Below are 14,627 nucleotides of genomic sequence, written 5' to 3' on the forward strand. Positions count from 1 at the left end.
CCCTTTCATCCCATTTCTTGTCTAATCACTCCATTTGGGGGAAGAGCAACCACCGACGGAAAGAAGACAGAAAGGAGAAGAGGCCCTCTGCTGCTCGACGATGACGAGTTTGGGAACGGGACTGCTGTTGAAGACGTTTAATATTAGAAGACAAAGTTTTTTTTAAAAGACCAAAACGACGTAGTTTTACTTAGCTGTAGAGAAGCTTATCTACAGCAGCTGTAGAAATGATTTCCCCATATATATAGAGGAGGGATATTCTTACTACTAAAATTTTTCACTACCAACTTACTACTTATCTGATCATCATTGGATCAAAGAGAGAGAATATTAAAAAGTTTTTGAAGAGAGAGAAAATATTAATACAATGGTGATTAGATAAGTAGTAAGTTGGTAGTGAAAAATTTTGGTAGTAAGAAAATTCCTCCTTATATACATATATATATATATATATATATATATATATATATATATATATATATATATATATATATTATGAGGTAGGATCCTTTGACACCGGTGTCAAATTTGAAATTTGACACCTCATCTGAGAGCCGTCAGATCAAAAAAGATCAATGGTGTCACATGCTTGCAAATCAGAGTCGTTGATCTTTTTTGATCTGACGGCTCTCTGATGAGGTGTCAAATTTCAAATTTGACACCGGTGTCAAAAGGTCCTACCTCATATATATATATATATATATATATATATATATATATATATATATATATCAATGGTGTCATATGCTTGCAAATCAGAGTCATTGATCTTTTTTGATCTAACGACTCTCAGATGAGGTGTCAAATTTAAAATTTGACACTGGTGTCAAAGGATCCTACCTCTATATATATATATATATATATAAAAATTTGAGCCCTTAGATATAAGTGAGATTATCGAACAAGATTAAAAGTGTAACTTACACTGGTGTAAAATGATCTTGACCCTATATATATATATATATGAGGATGGATCTTTTGACTCTAGAGTAAGACTTACAACTCTTACACTTTAAATATTATATATATATATATATATTCTATATAAGAATTAAAAATATTATGTTTTTATCATTATATACATATCAATTGCTTTAAATTAACTTTTACACTTTATAAAATTTTTAAATATCATAATAATAACAAGCATAAATGATATTAAAAATAATTATACATTATATTACTAAAAAAAATAACTATACATTATATTACTAAAAAAAATAATTATACATGTTAAGACTTAAGATCAAGCTGATATTATATAACCTTAAAAATAAAAACCCTATATATAACTTAAAAAATAGTTTTAACCATAAATTAAGAAATAAAAAGGACAAAACGCATTTCTAAAGTATACGGCCCTACCGGTGTCATGTCGGGGTAGCAAAATCCTTATCCACCATGAGGCTCTGCTTTTCCTATTTCTAATAAAGGAATTAAAATTATGAAATATATTTCATGATAAAAAAGGCGACTAGGTACTAATGACATCTGTCATATAATATATTCTATTTACCAATGATGGACAAAGGGTTGCTTCACTAATCGATACTAAGCAAAACGACAGGTGACAATGTGACATGATCAATTGCTCCATCCAAGATTTTCTTATCTATTTTCATTTCTCTTTTTGCATAATGCCAAATATAGGAAATTTCATTTTACGAAATCGTATCGAAACTAACGTGGCATGTCTTTGTGTTTAATATTGTTATTATTAATGGCGACCAAATTATGGTAGTTTAGTTGATGTATAAAGTTGAGTAAATGAATATGGAAGTATGTAATCGATCCTTCACAATATCATATTTGACAATGACTTAAAATCTTAATCATAAATTTATCCCGAACAGCATTGCCTTCTGCTGATAAACTTTTATCTAAAAAAATTAATGGCGTCAGAATTTTTTGTGACAAGGACAAAAATAAAATACCAAAATTATAAGTGTTATTAGAAATAATAAGATGAATCAACTTTTATAAGTATTTTCTAAGGAAAAACTAACTATTGGTTGGGTCATGCACGAGGAGCTCATGACGAGACAAAATCGCCAACTATGGACCTAGTGAGCAGCAATATTAAATGAGTTCAAAATATCATAATTAAACTCAAACTTTAAATTATTGGTGCATGAATCATTTCAGTTATATGATGCTCATTTAGTCCATTTTTAACTAATGTGAATTTTTTTTCCCTCAATCATTCATTGATTTTTCAACACTATTGACACTAAATATATTTTTATTAGACAAATATTATTTTACAAGATTTAGAGAGGGGCGACCAGCCAACCGTCCCTCAGTCGGCCCTGGTTATGAATGTTATATTTGAAGCACAGATACCCAGTTGTTGCGCGGTGCATAGCGCTCGATGCAAGAAGCCCATGATTTTGGTTTTTTATTTTTAATTTTAAGATTCATTTCTTATCTTTGGTTTTTCTCAAATTTCGCAGGGAGACTTGGAGTTTGATTAAGAAAAATTTATGGTGGAATTCTAAGATATTGGAAATTAAGTTTTAACCCCTTTTTTATATTATTTATCAATTCATCGATTACCCAACTAATCTGATATGCGGTTATATTTTTGGGAATTCGAACTCAAAATTAGTAATTAATCTGGCACAATTTTTTATCGGTTGATCCACGTGTTTGGAGATAATTTTAACATTGTTCAACTAGATCTTAGTGTAATATTTTTTCTCTCTCTCTTGATTGATGATGCATTTTAAATTATAATTTTTGTTTTTGATATATATTACGGAATCCTTCAATCTATATGTTGCTTAACTCTTTTATAGTTTATTTTACTTTAATAAAAAAAAGATTGGTTTCGTTGTTAACTTCTTTATTTCTATGTTCTCAATTGCTTGGTCAACAATTAAGTTGATTTGGCTAAGTCCTTAACTCTAAAAATAGATAACTGAATTTGATTTTGGTTGTTAAAGATACTTGTTCGGCTTACATTTGTTTGTTGAACGTATTAATTAGCCAATGGGCTTATGTGAAGTGTGTCACACACAATTTTTTTTTTTTTTTGGTAATCCACACACAATTAATTCTAAGTCCAAACAGTTTTTATCAAATTATTATTTTTTCCCGATAATCCTAAAATTAGTATTTTCACTGAATTAACTCTCTAGTTATGTATTTTTACCAAATTATTGCCCATAACCACCTCATACGGATATTCCCCATCATAACCCACTACCATATCTCCTTTCTACAAACCAATAAAAAAAAAAGTAATTTTAACACTAAAATTAACTTTGAAAAATAAACAATTCTAAGAACACAAACGTAAACATCTAACTCAACTCAAAAAATCTTTAAATTCTCTTTCAAAAAAATATATATTTAAAATCTCTCAAATCCTAATTATAAAACAATAAATATTTATTATAGTATGCATGAATGCAGGTACGGAACAAGATGGGTACAATATTAGAAGAAAAAAACAAAGCTTTCTGTATGAAAAAATTTAGTCGTTTAGGTATTTAAATATTTTTAATGTCATCAAATTCAACGAAGAAAGAAAATGGTGGAACTTTGAGAGGTTAATTTTTTCAATGAAACGGAAGAATAATTAATTTTAATGATCAGAGAGAATTTAATTATTCTAACAAAATTAAAAAAATGATAAAAGACGAAAAGATAGTTCTTTTATTAAAAAATTGTAAACATAACAAATGATATTGGATACTCTTACTCATTGAACTAGCTTATGAAGTAATGCACCTCAACATTTTTGTCAAATGATATCAGAGCATCCATTATGTTTCGGAGATTGGAACCTGAGAGTTGGATCATTGAACTTGGAACCCCAGGCTTGGCCTGTGAAGCGTGGTGGAATATTAAGATTCATTTATAAGGTATAGGACTTAAAATCCCACATTGATTGTATGGACAACAAATGTGGGATTTATAAGATCTTGGACACTCTCATTATTTGTGCTAATTTTTAGGATAGAACACCTCAAGGTTCTTAGAGTTGACAAAACGAGTTCGGTCCGATGGACTAACCCCTAAAAGGGGTGTGTGACGAGTTATGTTTTACATCCCGCCGCCTCACTTAGTATTTTTTTTTTTTTTTAACTTTTACTTTACACCTTTCAAAAGTGGGGTGTGATAGTTAGCTCATTTTTTGGTGGAGTGAGGCACCGCTTTGCCACTTCTACGAAATATTTATTAGTGTTTTTCTCATTACTTTTTATTATTAACTTTGTTCTCCTTTGATCAAAACTGAACCAACGGTTCTCATTGGATGTTATTTTATATCTATTGATTTGATTTTCATCCAACTATAACAAAATTGTAGTGATAGTTAATAAAAAAATAGTAATCAGTATAATTTATTCCTATTTAAATATCTAAAAAGAATATTTTTTTAAAATAAATAACAAATATTTTTTTTCTTAATATGTTTAGACACATTATCTAATGGGAAAATTTAATGTAGGAAACAATCATGGCTCCCACTTATTAGAGCATGGGTTTCATGGACAAATTAGGTATCAAACAAACAACATCTTGCATTTTTTAAAAACCTCCTTCTTGGGAGAAAACATTGTCTTTTATCGTGAGTTTAAATTAATTTATTTTAAATTAAAAAATACGCAGATTTTTTAAGGGACATTTGGTATGCGGGATTCATTGAGATCTCCGAGAAACTGAATTTTTCTAAATTTTGAATTTATGGATATTATAATAAATTAAATGTAAAAATCATATTTTTAAAATTAAGATTTCCTGTTAAAAAAAATTTCTCCTCTATCAAACGTCCTCTAAAAGTAATATTTTTAACAAAATATTCTCAACCATGCAATTAATTTGAAAGCAATGTGCAACCCCACATTTTCCTGTATTGTGACGTCTGACGATGAAACTTGTGTGGTGAGAGATGACAAAGGTATATGTTGTACCCACATTCTTATCGGACACGAGATACTACAACACGTTCTTTTTAAAAAATATTAGTGTTCAATAAATTAGGATATATTTTGATATTAAATAATATTTTAAATATATATAATATAATTTATATTTAATATATATATATAATAGTCCATAATAAGTCATATAATTAATTAAATATTCAAATTTCATAACATAAATATAAAGCAAAAATAAATTTTCATGTTTTGTTAATTTTTTATGTCAAATTCCATAAAAAAATATTTGGTTTATAAATTAATTTTTCATGTTTAGTTAAAAAGATAAAATAAATTTTGGATATGAAAAAAAGAAAATGTCAAAAATACTGACTGCGTGTTGAAGTGTTGATCGTGTATCTCAAAAAATTGATCTTCATGATAGACGTGTATTAAAACGTGTCAAAATGTGTCATCTAACACATATTTTTCACTCCAAATAACATTCACTTTAAACAACGTGTGCTGTGCTTCTCTTCTCAGGCAAAGGCTACCAACTTACCAAGAGTTTGTTTATCTGGTTTTGCCCATTGCTGTATTGTATTTCTTTTATAATTTAATTGAATATATTATTATTTATAACTGTGGGATAGATAAAAGGAATATGTTATTTCTAAATCAAAATTATTCAATTTTTGGTAACATATAATTTGATTTAAATCTTACAGTTATTATAAACTAAACTATAAATTGAAGTTAAATAATATATTCTACTTTTAATACTTGGAATTGAATATAATTAAATATTTAAATAAAGTTAACAATCCCATTATATTATAGTCAGAAATAAATATCATAATTACGCAGGCACAATTTAGTGTTTATAGGTATTTTAGCCCTCATAGTGTTCGAGCACCTTTATATTGATATTTGTAGTTTTTTAATAAAATTTATGAACTTTTTTAAAGATAAATCAACTTTATCGGAATAGAAGAAGGGATGAAAATTCGACCCAAACAAATCATATTTGGGTCAATATGAATTTGACACAAACATAGATATAATTTCAATACGGATACAATATGAATAATAATCGTATTAAAAATGTAAAACTCTCAACCCGAATGTGACCTGTAAGATATATAGATTCATATGACATGATATAAATAATCTATCCATTTTACTTTTACAAAAAATTACACAAAATAATCTCAAATCAAGAAATAAAAATGAGATAAACAAATAAATTTGTAATTACATAATATTATAAGATATTGTGCTTATTTTGCCTATCAATTTTTAATATCGTTTGATCAGAATCTCAAAAGGAGAGATAAATAGTAAAAGTGAGTTGAGATCCTAATCTAACAATGTTGAATAAGAGTAGATAATTAGAGCAGGTATCAAAAAAGATAAGTAAAATAACTTATACTGGGAATGTGACCAAAATACTATTTGGTAGGCAAAAATATTATTAGGAATATTGGCTTAAATTTATTGATTATATATTTGCTTGATTGTTAAATATTATGAGAAAGTCAAATTTTCTCAACATTCAGGATTCCAATAACACCACCCTCTTTACGATATTTTTGGATGTCATTTTGCTATACAATTTATTCACAAATCAAAATCCTAGAAATATCTTATAGCAAATGTGGATAAATAAAAATCTCAATCCCAATTTTTCAGAAATCTAAAAGTAATCCATGTAGCAAACATCCCATAACACCAACTCCATAACACCAACTCCATAACCAAACGAATTGACATCAATATTAAAAATCCATGTCATGCCTGAATCACGTTGTCATTCCTAGATAAAAATAAAAAGTTTTACGGTACCTTCAAATTTATTTTATTTTATTTTTTAAAAATACTAAATTTATCCAAAGTAGTCAGAGAAGTAATGATAACGGTGGTCACGATTGCAATTCGACATTCGAGGACAATTCTAAGGGCATGTTTGAGTGATTTTCCACCCCTCAAAAAACAGTTTTTTTTAAGGAAAAAAATAGAGTAAACACTATTTTTGGTCCCTAACAATATCTACGAAATTCTTTTTAGTCCTAGCAATAAAAAAGGTCCAAGTTGGTCCCTAAAAGTATGAAAAAAGGGCCACGTTAGTGACGGAGGAATTGACATAAGGACTAATGTGGCCATTTTTTCATAATTTTAGGGACCAATTTGATCCTTTTTTATTGTCAGGGATTAAAAAAGATTTCGTAGATATTGTCAAGGATCAAAAATGGTGTTTACTCAAAAAAAATATTTTTCACTATAAATTTGTTTAGATATCTACATTATAAAAAATTAAAAGTCACAAAAAAATTAAAAATATACTATTTTTTGAAAGCTAAAAATTTTAGCTTCGGAAAAAAGTAGAAGTCAAAAGTTAATTTTTTTATAAAATTCTAAATAACTTTAACTTTTGTAAAAAATACTTATAGAATAAGTCAGACATAAAAGTTAATTTTTTAAAGGCCAAACAAACAAACTCTAAATGTTTTATCTTTTACGCTCTCTTCTCTTAATCTGAATAAGATACAAAAATATAAAATAAAAATATTTTCTTAAACAATTATGCATGTACCCGTGTATTATTATTATTATTATTATTATTATTATTATTTTATTTTGTGTGAGTGAAATAAGTACTCATCTATTAAAATATTATATTATATAAAGCTAGGAGCATAAATGGACCAAGGGGCTTATCAGGTCCCAAGGCTTGGCTTTGGTCTGCTTTATTTAATAAATAGAACGAGTTTAATCTTTAAAAAAGTTTGTTTAACAAACAAGTCCAAGCCTAATTTAACGAGGTTTGATTTGAAAGTCGGTGAGTTGACTTGATATATTATTATAATAAATAACGATATTAGTGTTTATTCTTTTAAAGGAAATAGAATTATGTCATTTTAGTTAAAATTATAGTGTTTTATAACAGGAGAGAGATGCACAATGGAAATAAAGAGAGGAGAAAGTGAGAGATTTTTTAATTTAAATATTAAATAAAAATACTCATTTTAACTAAAATGACCATCCTTTAAAAAGACAAATATTTTTTTCAAAAATAATATATTTTTATGTCAATAAATCATTATCTCTACTTTTTTACTATTGTCAACTAAAATTCTTTAGAGTCACATCTTGACAAACAAGCTTTCTACTATTGGTCATCTTTTTCCTCCCTCGTCACTTACATAATTTACATTTATAATCTCAACATTTGTACATATAACATTTGTACGTATGTGAATTTGAAAAAAAAATATTTTATAATTATAAATGAGTTAAGTCAAACCTTTAATTTTTCACAAACAAGCAAAGTCAGACCTAGAATTTAGCTCATACCATGTTAATGAATTAATCCAAACTCAAAATATTTTTCATATACTTGATTAATTTAAGCAAAAGCTTGTCTCGACCCATAATATAAAGCTAAATGTGTTCGACCTAAAAAATTTCACAAACGGGAGCTAAAGGACAATCATTTAAGGCAAATAGGTCAGGTTCTGCGACTATATACGCCGTTACTTTTTGCTTTTCCTGAACTTGTGAAGGATTTTATTAGTGACGGAGCCACATGCATGGTAATTGTGGCATCGTCCGGGCTAAATTTTAATAAATTATATTTATTATATATAGTTATATATAAGAATTAAAATTATAATTTGATCTGGGTTACAATTTATAATTTGGCCCTATCTAAAGCTCAAAATATTATTGATAAAAGATTTGGGTAAGTTGTATTGAGTTATGTGTTCAATTTCGACTTGTATAAAAAAAATATATTTAGTAAAATTTAAAATATTTAATAAAATTATAATTCTTCTTGGTATTGCCTGCTCAGGTGCTTTGTATTTAATATAATTTTAATGGAGAGAGTTATATTTACAATTTTTTTTTTACAAACTACACTATGTACTCCTGAAAGTACACTAGGTTACATATTTATAAAAAAAAAAGTACACTAGGTTACATTATGTATTTCCGAGAGTATATATTATAATTTGAAAAAAATTGTTAATTTTTTTGTAAAGGTATCATTCTCACTTTTAAATATATTATGATATGAACTAACTAAAATTAAAAAAAATAAATACACATGATTTTTTGGCCCAGACTCAAATTTGAGCCCGGCTCCGCCGGTGGATTCTGTTCTATATTAACGGTGTTTTAATTGTAGAACTTTATTCTATATTTGATGCTATTCTTTCAACTTTATTTCTTTGAAAGTCTTTGCTTTTGTCATCAGCTTATACGCTTTGACAAGAATTTTGCCGAAGATGGGATTAATATTTTTTATATTTTAAGAAATAAATTTATTTTCTGTATATGTATAAAAATATATAGCGCCAATATGACCCAATGTGAGAAGAAAAGAAAGACTGCAAAAATATAAATTACACACACTTTTGTATATATATAAAAGATAAAATTAATATCTTATAGATGAGAAAGATAAAAGTTTTGGCGTTCAGAAACAAAGTTGACCATTCGTTATATGGGATATAGCCCGTTTGTCCTTTGACATCCAATTCAATTCAAAGATAATGGTTTGGACTATCCTACGGGAAACAAGTTCCGTGCTTCCTATTAAAAAAAGAAATATTGTATTAATTATTTAAATTTTAGATAAAATGGTATAATTTGAATAATAAAATTACTTATTTATAAAAATTATACAAAAAATAATAGTTATAAACATATAAAAATTACACATATTTATTATTAGATATATAACTTTTATCACTAAATTTGTAAATAAACAAACAAACAAATAAAATAAGAAAAAGGAAAAAGTGTTTGTCACTTTAAATGACATAAAATTATGTCATTTTAGGAGAGAGATAGACACAAAATAAATTTTTTTATTTAAAATTTAAAAAACCATCCGCGCTTTCTCTCATAATTTTTATTTCTTGTATCTATTTCTCTCTTAAAATAACATAATTTATGTCATTTAAAATGTCAAACATAAAAAAAAAAGCATTAAATTGAGATGTAGCGCTTTTTTTTTTTACTTTATATAGTTATCTTGAATAATAAGACAATTTAACGTAAACATTAAGTATCAATTAATATATTTTTATTATCATATTTACTATTTAGAAGTTAGTTATATTGATATTTTCACTTGAATTATGTAATTAATGAAACTTCTCATAAAAATCTAATACAAGAATATATATAATTCAAAGTTTCAAACTGCATCTATTATCAACACGAAATTGACCTCGTAGCTGTTTTTTTTTTTTAATTTCTTTATTTAATTTTAACGTTGCTGCCGTCGGTCGATTATTCCCATGGTTTTGTGTTAGTTGGAAAAGCATCATATCATAGGGTTATAAAGCAGCACAAGTACAGAGATTCCCAAATGAAGAAAAAGCAAGTATCTGAATCTGAAAGTAGCATAACACAACAGAGAGAGAGAGAAATTTAAAGACAAAGAAAAAAGAAAAGGAAGAAGCAGATCAAAGGAGTGATGTTGATTCATAGAATAGAACTGTGCATAGCTATGGTCAGAATGGCCATAGAGTTCGTTATGGCCGTGGCAGAAACAGTGGTGCTTGTTCAAGAGAGAACCTCAGAGCCACTCGGGAGTCTGAATCGTGCAAGTACCCCTCTCCCTTTCTATGGTTCCCTCCGTTGAATTTCACTCACTTTTTTTTTTTTTTTTTTTTTGTCATTTTTCATTTTCTGTTCGTCAATTTGTATAAATCTTGCCTTTCCCTTTTGGTGTATCAAACTCTGTTTGAGTAGAAGTGAAGAATCGTTGTAAAGAAAATTTGATGCCCATGTTTTCTTTTTAAATTTTGCTGAGTTATATTGAATCCCTGTTCCTTATCTCAGTTTATATTCTAGTTGTATAATTTCCAAGTTGCAATTATGATTATAATGAATGGATCAGGTATATGTATGGTTTTTCGATTTCTGGCACTTGTCAAGATTTCGAATCTATGATTTCTGCCTTTGTTCTTCAACGAACCTTAGCAAGTTTCAATTTTCTTCACATCGTCGACTTTTCTTCACACTCTGTTTCTATCTGTTCTTTAAGGATGGTTTAATTTCTGGTTTATTTCGTTGAACAATTCCTGGTAATTTCGTTTGAGGATAGTTATCGGCACTTGGAAAAAGCCGGCTTCTGCAAAAGAGTAAGGATAACGTTAGTTGAAACTTAAAACATTTTTTTTTGTGTGGGGATAAGTATAAGGAGTTATTCAATTCTACTTTATGTAAAAGCTTTTGAGGTGCCATAAATTAATAATATAAGTTACATATTTTTTTATATATTAATTATTGCTTATCTAACTTTCGAAGGAATATAAAATTATATATACGTGGTGCAGGTTGGTCGTCCTCATTCTCAGTTATCCAAAACAGTCTTTTTATTTACCACGGCAATAAAAAGTACCCTTTTTTATTTATAATCATTTTGCTATTGATCATAGTACAAAATGCAAGCCCATGCTAGTTGCCGCAGATTTAGGGATATTTTAAAGTTTGTTTTGTCTATTATTTCACAGCAAAGATCGCCCATGCTTTTTTATTCCTTATTTTTATTATTATTATTATTATTATTTCTATTATTTTTTCTATACATACATATTCAGTTTTATCAAAACATGTGTCTTGCAATTGTTGAGGCCATGCTGGTCACAATTAGTCTTAGAGCGATACTAAAAAGGATATCATGGTTAGAAAAAAAAAAGGTGTATGTTGCCATTGTAATATATGCATTAACTTAATGTATCTAAAAAAAAAATTCCTGCAACATTCTGTCATTTTTATGCTTTTGTTCGTTTAAAAAACAAAAATGTGCAGAGTGTATAGAATCCTTCAGAATTTAAGGTTAGGACATCAATGGGGATTGGGGCGCTCCATATTAATGTGGTTTTCGTCGGTACAATCTGCGGGGACCAGAAGAGCTCACCGATGATTTGTCAGTTCAGTAGGAATCTCGCATTCCTAGAAGACGTGGACATTGTTTGCAAATAATTTAATTTCTTTTTAAAAGTCAATTTTTTCTAAATCTGTTTTTGAATGCTTTTTTTTTTCTTTCTAAATTATGTTAAGTTGGTTTTTTCAATTGACTTTTCAAAACGTTGATTTATTTTAATTATGTTTGAAAACTATTTATTTCTCAAATTGACTTCTCAACAAAACTTTGTTAATACGTATTTGAATCTTTAATTATATTTACATAAAAAATCATGCTGATAAGTGATAAGTCGATTTTGGAAAAAACTAATTTCTTAACATATCACAAAAACAAACTTGTTAAGAAGTGAGTTGGAGATAACCGACTTCGTAGCATAATTAAAAAAACAAAACAGTATTGATAAGATAATTTGGAGAAAACTAACTTTGTAACGTAATATTTTATTTTTTTTTGGAAAAACATTTATCTTTTTACAAGATGGTTTTTTTAGTTAAAAATAGTGTATTTTATTTAAAATTTAAATTAAAAAAATTCTTTCACTCTCTCTCTTTTATTATTATATATTTCTTCCTCTTATTCAAAATGACATAATTTTATGTCCTTTAAAAAGAATAAATACTAATCCCATTTTTTTTTAACATTTACAAAATGAAAGTTAAAACTTGAGTACTTTAAAAAGAATATAAATTAGATTTTTTAAAAAAAAATTGTCCGGACAATGCTCAAAACAAAGTTACGACACTCCGTTTTGTCTTTTTCTGATCTCACACCGGCGAGAGCTTCATGTTCATTATTGCCTTTTTAGAATTTTATTCGTTGCAACTTCTAACCAGAATCCTCGTGTCTAAAGTAAATACTACTTTTCTCCATGTTCTTAGCAATTGCAAGTTATTGTGCTCCTGCCATGGCCAAGTTTGATAGATTTTTCTCTCTTTTATTTTCATTATTATTATTATTTTGGATCTCCTAAAACTCATTGGTAAAATTTGAAATGAAACACAAAAACTTGATGTTGACGGGATAAATATATTTAAATATCAAAATAAATAAATAATTAAACCTGAAGAAGTAAATAATAAGTAAATTCAATTGAGCATCAATGCTCCCCAATTAGTTTTGGACATCGAAGACGTAACCCATGAATGAAAAGTGAAAGCAAAGGAAACGTTTGCCGTCCACCACCAATTTCAGTTGTGGTGTAACGGTGCACCAACCAGACTCGTAATTAAAACATGTGTTTGTTTGACCTGTTTAAACGAATCCTATAATACCACTGGGGTTGGTTCAAGTGGTAAGGTATTTGGGTTCGCTTAAACAAGGACTCGAGTTCAAGATTTTGTGTATGCAGAAAATTCTCGCTGGGAGACTCACCTGTCAATGCTAGGTAACTACCCGGGTCGGACTGGACATAGTCAAGGCGAAACTCCGGAAACCAGTGTGGAACAATCTAAAAAAAAACGAATCCTATAATAGTCATAGTATTTTTTTATCATTTAATCCAATGATTAAGTTTAGTTTGAGTCATGTTATTTGTACATCAAGAGTATCATATTAACTTTATTTGTACATTAATTTTTTCTACGAGGATATCTCGTATTTGTTTTTGTTTTTTTTTTTAAATCCCAACTTTACTTTCAATTACTTAAAAGAAAAATCATGTGATACATGCATCATGTTCGATCGAAACTTATTTATTTGTGAAGATATTGTATAGCTCACAATCATGTTTGCGGCCGATTTGATTGATTTGTATAGTAATTTACTTCTTTGAAAAGTTTAGATTCTTAAATTCAATTGTTTTAAGTAGAATTAATTTTTGAGATAAGTAAAATTTTTTAACTTTTTAACTTTCAAATAAACTTAATTATTCTAATTTTTTTTTAAAATATTAAAATATTATTTTTTAAACACAGTTAAATTATTTTAAGATTGATTTTTTCAAAAAAAAGTTTTTTGAAAATAAGTTCAACCAAAATCTAAAATAAACAGACAATTAATAAACTATTGGTAATTCATCTTAACCATTCATTTACAACGGTTGAAATAGTTAGTGTATGGTGATCAGCTAACATCATAAATGGTTTTTTTAGGGTTCAAAAACAATAATGCGGTGAAATATATATATATATATATATATATATATATATATATATATATATATATATAATTTTATAAAATAAAATTATGTAATGAAGAAAATGATGGGTGCTTTGTATCTGACCTGCGTCACTATCTTCCACGTGACGGATTCTTGCGTATGTGTTTGGAAGTGTATCAGTCATCAACAATCATTAAGAGTACGTACTCTCACGATCCAATCTAGTTTAATCTGTGGGTCGAATAATATCATACTTCACGCTCACGGTTTATGAGTTTCACAAATCAAACCAAATCAAGTTCGCATATGAATTAACCAAACCAAGTGAAATCAAATCAGAGTTATTTCGGACCATGATTTTTTGGTTGTTCAAGTCCTTTAATTACTCATCAATGCTAAACCCAGACTCCAGAGAGTACGTCAAAATCACAATGAGTTGTTTACTAAAACTGTAGACAATTTAATATACGGATAATAACATAAAATGATAAAATTGATAAGACAAAAAAAAAAACCCAGAACTACACGGATCTCGCTCAGATTAATGCTCATCTTTTCCACGTGACTTCCCTTTAAATTAAAATGCTCTTTTTTTTTTCTTTCATTGCTCTTTCTGTCTCTCTACCCTCCTCCAATCAATGGTTGTCAATCTGTCACTGTCGTCTATGTAACTTCTTACTTCTGTTTTGAGAAAATATCTGAGACTAGCATTTTT

The sequence above is a fragment of the Gastrolobium bilobum genome, unplaced genomic scaffold (genome assembly GCF_033153095.1).
Source record: "Gastrolobium bilobum isolate Gb01-03AN ecotype WA unplaced genomic scaffold, APGP_CSIRO_Gbil_v1 utg10138, whole genome shotgun sequence".
Taxonomy (NCBI): domain Eukaryota; kingdom Viridiplantae; phylum Streptophyta; class Magnoliopsida; order Fabales; family Fabaceae; genus Gastrolobium; species Gastrolobium bilobum.